Here is a 7476-nt window from a genome sequence, read left to right as displayed (position 1 = left end):
GATGGACTCTGAAAAACAAACTGAGGGTTCTAGAGGGTAGGGGGGTGGGGGGATGGGTTAGCCTGGTGATGGGTATTGAGGAGGGCACGTTTTGCATGGTGCACTGGGTGTTATGAACAAACAATGAATCATGGAACACTGCATCAAAAACTAATGATGTAATATATGGTGATTAACATAACAATAAAAAAAATTAAAAAAAAAAGTAGGGCTCTTCTTGCCACGCCGGCTGATCATGCCTCATTCTCAACACCCCCCACCCTGGACCAACGTGCCTCAGTTTCTCCCACTGAATACTGTCCCTGCGGGCACAGGACTTGAGTGATAGAAAGGAGTGGTGGGCGTAGGGAGGAGCCCAGGCTGGGAGTGTGCCTTGACGTGATGGGGCACTTGGAGGGGGGTGGGGAGCAGCAAGAACCCTGTCCCCAAATAGACTGATAAATGCCTTGGTTCGGAGTCTTCTTGGGCAGTCCTCTCGTGGTGCAGTTCCAGATGAAGACCCTATTCCCAGTTCCCAGGTGGGGGAAAGGAAAGGGAGGATTCTGGGACCGAGGTAGACTGTACAGGCAGTCTGGCGGTGTGTGTGTGTAGGCGGGGATGAAGGGGGGAGGAGGAGGAGGTGCACGTCAGTCTCGGCAACCCCGCAAGGAAAAGGGGCTATGCCACCAGGGACAGTTCCAAGCTCCAAACCAAACCCTTCGGGGCCAGCTAGTCTCTTTCTCCCCCTTCCTAGTGTTCCTCCCATCAAGGCAGTGACGCCCCGTCGGGTTGAAAAGAAGCTGCGGCTCCCGGATCAAAAGATTTCTCAGGATCGCTCAACACCCTCCCCACTTTTTCCCGGAGCCGGCCACAGAGACTTGCGGGTCGACTGGGACCGGCCCCCTCCTCCCAAGAAGTATTCAGCATGCGTGAGAAGGGGGCGGGCCCCAGCGATCGGGGAAGGGGAGGAGGGGGGCATGGGAGGAGCCCGCAGTGCCGCCAAGCCGCAGCGCCCCCCTAAACAAGAGAGGAGGCGGGCTGGGCGAAGGCGGAGGGATTCAGGAGCAAGGGGCGTGTCCTCCGGCCACGAGGAGGGGCGTGTGCGAGGTGGGGGAGGGGTGCAGGTCTGTAGGAGTGGACGTGAGGTGTAAAGGAGGGGGGCTGGCTGCTGGTAGCTGTGCGGGAGGGGGCAAGACGGGTCGGGGCTTGGATGTCAGGGAAAGAGTGGGGGTTGGGCTGCCTTGGGGTGTGTCTGCGGGGGAGAGGCATGTCTGGATTTGAGGGGAATGGGCACGTCTAGGAGGGGGTAGGCTGCGCGGGAGATGGGGTGCCAGCCTCGGACTCCGAGGGGCCCCAATACCTGATTCCTGTATGTAAACAGCTGGTTTGGGGGCGTGCGCACCCCGCTGACGGTGGGCTCAGTAGGTGAAAACCAGGTCGGCGATGCTAGACGGGCGCCAATCCCCCGCGATCATCTCGGTAACCTCGGGGGTGCAGTAGTCCGGGAACTCGAAATGCGACGTGCCCGAGGGGGGCGGCAGGTCCGGGTCGCGGTGCAGGGCGCTGCAGTCCAGGCCGGCGGGGCCGGGGGGCAGTCTGGACAGAAAGCCCAGCGGCTCCTCCCCCGACGCCACCGTCTCCTCTTCGCCTTCCTCCGCCGCCGCCCCCTCTTCCTCCTCTTCCTCCGGCTCCTCGTCCTCCGACGGAGTGGGGGAGGCGGCGGTGACAGCCACCCCCTCGCCCGACGCCCCCTGGGCGCGCTCCGCTGGTCCCCGGGCAGCCCGCCGGGACCATCCTCCACAGCTCCCTTCCCGGGGTCTCGACCAGGCGCACTTCCAGCAGCTCCTCGTCGTCGTCCTCGGGCGCCGCCGCGCTGCCCCCCAAAGGCCCGCCCGCTGCTCGCGGCCCCCGCGGCGAGGCAGCTGCGGCTCGGGCTTGAGCCGGCTGCCGGGACCGCCACCGCCGGGGGGGCGGGACCGCGCCTTGGCGGGCGCCCCCTTGCTCTTTTTGCGTGGCCGGTACTTGTAGTCCGGGTAATCCGCCATGTGCTTGGGGCGCAGCCGCCCCGCCTCCCGCACAAACGGGATCTTCTCCGAGTCCTGCAGCGGAGCTTGGAGATCTCGGCGTTGTGCATGTCGGGGCACTGGTCCATGATCTTCCGCCGCTCGTGCTGCGACCACACCATGAATGCGTTCATCGGTCTCTCGATGTGGCCGCTCGGCGTCTTGCACCAGCCGGGCTCGCGCGCCCCCTCCTCAGCCGGCCGGGGCCCCGGGGGCGGCGGCCCGCCGTCCCGCTTGGCCCTCGCGCCCCGCTGCTGCACCATCGCGCCTGGGCCCGGGGCAGCTACACGCCGCCGGGGGCCGTCCGCATTCTCCGCGGCTGGGGGCGGGGGCGACTGAACTGATTTTGCTACTCAGGCAATCACCCAGCGCTTCTTCTTCTTTTTTATTTTATTTTATTTTATTTTGTTTTATTTTATTATTTTATTATGTTATGTTAATCACCATCCATTACATCATTAGTTTTTGATGTAGTGTTCCATGATTCATTGTTTGCGTATAACACCCAGTGCTCCATGCAGAACCTGCCCTCTTTAATACCCATCACCAGGCTAACCCATCCCCCCACCCCCCTCCCCTCTAGAACCCTGTTTGTTTCTCAGAGTCCATAGTCTCTCAAGATTCATCTCCCCCTCCGATTTCCCCCCCCCTTCATTTTTCCCTTCTTGCTATCTTCTTTTTTTTTTAAACATATAATGTATTATTTGTTTTAGAGGTACAGGTCTGTGATTCATCAGTCTTACACAATTCACAGCGCTCACCATAGCACATACACTCCCCAATGTCTATCACCCAGCCACCCCATCCTTCCCACCCCACACCACTCCAGCAACACTCAGTTTGTTTCCTGAGATTAAGAATTCCTCATATCAGTGAGTTCATATGATACATGTCTTTCTCTGATTGACTTAATGTCACTCAGCATAACACCCTCCAGTTCCATCCACGTCGTTGCAAATGGCAAGATTTCATTCTTTTTGATGGCTGCATAATATTCCTTTGTATATATATACCACATCTTCTTTATCCATTCATCTGTCGATGGACATCTTGGCTCTTTCCATAGTTTGGCTATTGTGGACATTGCGGCTATAAACATTGGGGTGCACGTACCCCTTCGGATCACTACATTTGTATCTTTGTCACCCAGCACTTCTCATCTCCACTCCATCTAAGCAGAAGACTGGGGAGGGACTAGAGAAAGGGAACCATCAGGATCAAAATAGTTGCAGTTGGGAGAGACCTGTGGCTTTTCCCTCTACTCCTCATGAATGAGGTGCCCTTCTCATTATGCCCATTGAAAGGGGCTCTGCAAGCCCCACTTGAGAGATTCAAGGTATGCAAAAAAAGTAGATACTAATGTCTCACTTCCTGGCCAGGCAGTGATCTATTGATCTTCCCTAAGGTAGAAGTGTGGCATTGGATGGGAGCCGGCCTGCACACACACTGCTTGGAATGGCAGGGGTGTAGTGTCCCCAGAGGATGCTGCAGACAGTAACCAGGCTTCACAAGGTGGGCGGATCCCAGTGGCATGAGGTTGCTGCACCAATAGTGGGAGCTGAGTGGGAGGAGAGAGGCCAGAAGAGGCCAAGTCAGAGAACCTCTCCCACACAGCACAGTCTTCAGTGAAGAGCTCCCCACCCCCACAAACCTTGCTGAGGCCCCTAAAGCATTTGCATGGTGCTTCCCAAAAAAGCCAATATTCAGGTGTCTGTTATAGAGGCATCTGCAGTGGGTGAATAGCAGCCCAGAGAAAGAGATGATCAACAGCAGCAGGACAACTAAGAAACAGTTTGGCTCTCTCCTCCCTGCCCTGAGCCATTTGAGAAGCTGGAACTGGATGAGGTAAAATAGGAGGGTGGGGAGCTTAGATCATACTTCCCTCCCCTTACAGAGTTTCTGGACCATGAGATAAGCCTGTGCTGGAGTGACAGGAAGAGGTTAAAAGGGAGTTTTACATTGAACTGTACTATTAAATTACTAGAAGTGATAAAAATGAAACTGAGGGATTTTCCCGAAACATCCTTAAGTGACAGAAAGCAGGTTTGACCTAGACTTGATGTGAAGGAGGGAAAGATCATTCTTTGATGTTAGCTCCCAACCAGCTGAGTTCAGAATATTTTTTAAAAATAGGGTTATATGTGTTTATAAAACAACTGTTATGAATCAAACACAATCCTAGATTTAGTACTCAGAAAGACAGACATTGTTCTTGCCTTCATGCAGATGATACTCTAGTCTGAAAGACAGCCCTAAGGAAAATTAGTAATTTAATTTCGGTTAAGACAGTGCTACAGATATAAGATATGACAACTTCTAGACAGAAGAGTACTGAGGACTGAGCTAAATCAGGAAGATGGGATCTAGTTTTGAGGGTCAGAGAGAAATTCTTTTTGGAATCAGAGACTGAGAAGATGAGCAGGCGTTAGATTGGTCAGGGGAATGTGTGTGGAGGAAGAGCCCTCGAGATGGAAGAAAGGAGCATGAGACAGGGATGCTCTGGAAGGAAAAAACAACCTGGTTGCTGGAGAGATTTGAGCAAAAAAGTATCTAAAGAAAGCTGTGGGCACATTTCTAGATCACAAATAGAGAGCCATCTTGGGTGGTGGTCCTTGAAAAATAAACCAGTCCTCAAAGAATTGGATGTTCCTTAGCATAATAATTCTGGGACTTTAATTTCATAAGGGTCATATCAAAGAAAAATTTCATTTTCCTAATGGGACTGAGCCTGTTTATTTCCTAGGAAAACTAGTGAGAAAATTAGCTGCAAAATTTCACTGGTATGGAGACTTGATTAGAATGGAGAGGACCTATTTTCTTTCTCATCCAAAATAGACTACAGTTTACCTTTCCCCACTCCAAAACCAACTTTGATTGAGCAAAGGAGAATTTCAATCGCATCAGGCCAAAGCCAGGGCATTTGTACTTGCAAAAAGCAAGGGAGGGTTGCAAAGGCAGGAACTGTGCCTTCTGTATCAGCTAGTTGTATGCAAGATACCCAAACAAAAGAGAATTTTACTGAAGGGTTTGGGAGTAACCAGGAGAATCGAGGGGGAAGCTAAACCCTGGTGTCTAGGTAGCAAGATTTAGTGGGCAAATTTTTAGGGTTCCCCATCAAGATGAATCAGTTCTAATTATTTTCCAGACCTGTGACACTGCTTTGTGTGCAAATTCCTGTAACTAACCACTGTTTCTTCTGAAGTTCCCTGGGCTTTTGAGATCCACTGGGCAATTCAGTAAAGAACTTTATTTGCATCCACGGTAGAGTGGGTGTTATTTTTCTGAGGAAAACAGGAAATATAAGAGTTATTCTGTACAGGGCCAGTAATCACTTTCCAATCTCTTGTGAGGGGACTGGGAGAGGTAAGTTTGGAGGAGAATCAGCTGCACCCTCTTGTGATTCTCCAAGTAGTCAACAAAGATAGTTATTGATAGCATCAGGCAGATCTATAAGCCAGGACCTACAGGCACACTGCCCTAATTCCCACTTCCTACCTCTCCTGCTTTGCACCAGCAGATACAAAACTGAATTCAGGAAAGCCTAACTCAGGAAAAAGAGGGAAGCTTTGCCACTCCTGAGATACAGGCTGAAATCAGTGGGTCTGGGAAGGCTGGAGGAACCATGGCAGGAGATGAGACTCCTGGGGCAGCAGGGCCCATTTCATACAGGTTCTTGGGAATTTTATCTTAAGAACATTGGCAGGTGAATGGTGGGCTTTCAGCAGGGAGATGCACGGCCAGATATTTGTTTTGAAGATTGCTTTCACTGATGTATGGAAAGTTTCGAAAATGTTACAGATTCTATTGATTCTGTAACTAATTCTAAGTGATTCTATATGAACTTTCTGCAGGATGAAGAGGCAAATTAGCAAATTTGAAATATCTTATTGAAAAATTCCAGATATCAGTTTGGTTTTATGTATTTATTTATAAGATTTATTTATTTATTTTGATTGGGAGGGGCAGAGAAAGGGAGAGAGAGAGAATATTTTTTTTTTTTTGAGAGAGAGAATATTAAGCAGGCTCCACGTGAAGTGTGGAGCCCGACATGGGGCTCGATCTCACGATCCTGAGATCACGACCTGAGCCAAAACCAAGAGTCAGATGCTCAACCAATTGAGCCACTCAAATAGCCCTCAATTTGGTTTTAGTTTATGAAAATTTTTTCTACTAGATATGGGATGATTAATATAATGCAATACAGAAGCTTTAGAGGTAGATCCATGGGCCTCAGAAATGACTGTGGTAAATATATATACTTCTATAAATTTTATCACATATTTACACATGATAATAAATAAATATAAATTTATTTACGTATTAAATAATTGTATATTTCTACATAAAGTAGAGACAAAATAGGTTCAAAATGTTGTGGCTACATGGAGAAAACTGGGGAAGGACTTGAAATAAAATCTTGAAAACAAGTATTTTCTCAGAGCCAGATGCCCCAAAATGTCTCCCTCTTACATGGTCAAACCATTTTGTGGGTGGCAGAGACTCCCAATTGCTTACTAAGTAAATATTTAGGGGCGCCTGGGTGGCTCAGTCAGTTAAGCGTCTGCCTTCAGCTCAGGTCATGATCTTGGAGTCCTGGGGGAGTCCTGGGATCTAGCTGCATCTGGCTCCCTGCTTCGCGGAGAGCCTGCTTCTCTCTCTCCCTCTGCAGCTCCCCCTTGTGCTCTCTCACGCATGCTCTCTCTCTCAAATAAATAAATAAAATCTTTAAAAAAATATTTGTCTTCTCTTTTTTCTCAAATCAACAAACCTGATATTTAGTTGGATACGTTGCCATTCCTGTAAAGGTTGCATTTCTCAATTTCTTTACATGTAGATAAATTTTAGGTATTGCTATATAAGCAGAAATTGTGTGGGATTTCTGGGAACGGATAGGAAGGTATTTTCCATTTCTTCTTTCATCCTGCTTTCTAGGACAAAAATGCATGGATGGAGTTTCAATAGTCATTTTGAACCATGAGGATAAAGACCATGGTAGAACCACCATATCCTAGAGATATCCCAGATATCCTAGAAATATAGAAAAATCGGTATACCTAACTAAATTGCCTACCTCTTTTTTTTTTTTTTAGTGAGAATAATAAAGATGTATCTTGTTTAAGGCACTCTTTTTCATTTCTCTTTAACTCATCTAATCTTAATCCTAACTGATTTTCATGTGTAGCTTTGAATACATTTACCTACTCCCCAAAAGGAAACAACTAAAAGTTATAGCTAACTCTTTTTCTTTTTTTTTTTAGATTTTTAAAAAATTTATTTATTTGACAGAGAGAAACACAGCGAGAGAGGGAACACAAACAGGGGGAAGGGGAGAGGGAGAAGCAGGCCTCCTGCCTAACAGGGAGCCCGATGCAGGGCTTGATCCCAGGACCCTGGGATCCTGACCTGACCTGAAAGCAGATGCTTAATGACTGAG

The 7476-nt window shown here is 48.9% G+C and overlaps 1 pseudogene; it reads right to left on the bottom strand.

Moving 5' to 3' along the window:
• The window catches only part of LOC112814958 (transcription factor SOX-12-like), a 6780-nt pseudogene extending 4475 nt beyond the window's left edge, over positions 1-2305 (bottom strand).
• Between the last annotated feature and the right edge of the window lie 5171 nt (positions 2306-7476).

This window comes from Callorhinus ursinus, unplaced genomic scaffold, assembly GCF_003265705.2.
Source record: "Callorhinus ursinus isolate GAN/ISIS: 27379988/994484 unplaced genomic scaffold, GSC_fseal_2.0 scaffold88, whole genome shotgun sequence".
NCBI classification, from domain to species: domain Eukaryota; kingdom Metazoa; phylum Chordata; class Mammalia; order Carnivora; family Otariidae; genus Callorhinus; species Callorhinus ursinus.
This window is presented reverse-complemented; position numbering and strand designations above follow the sequence as displayed.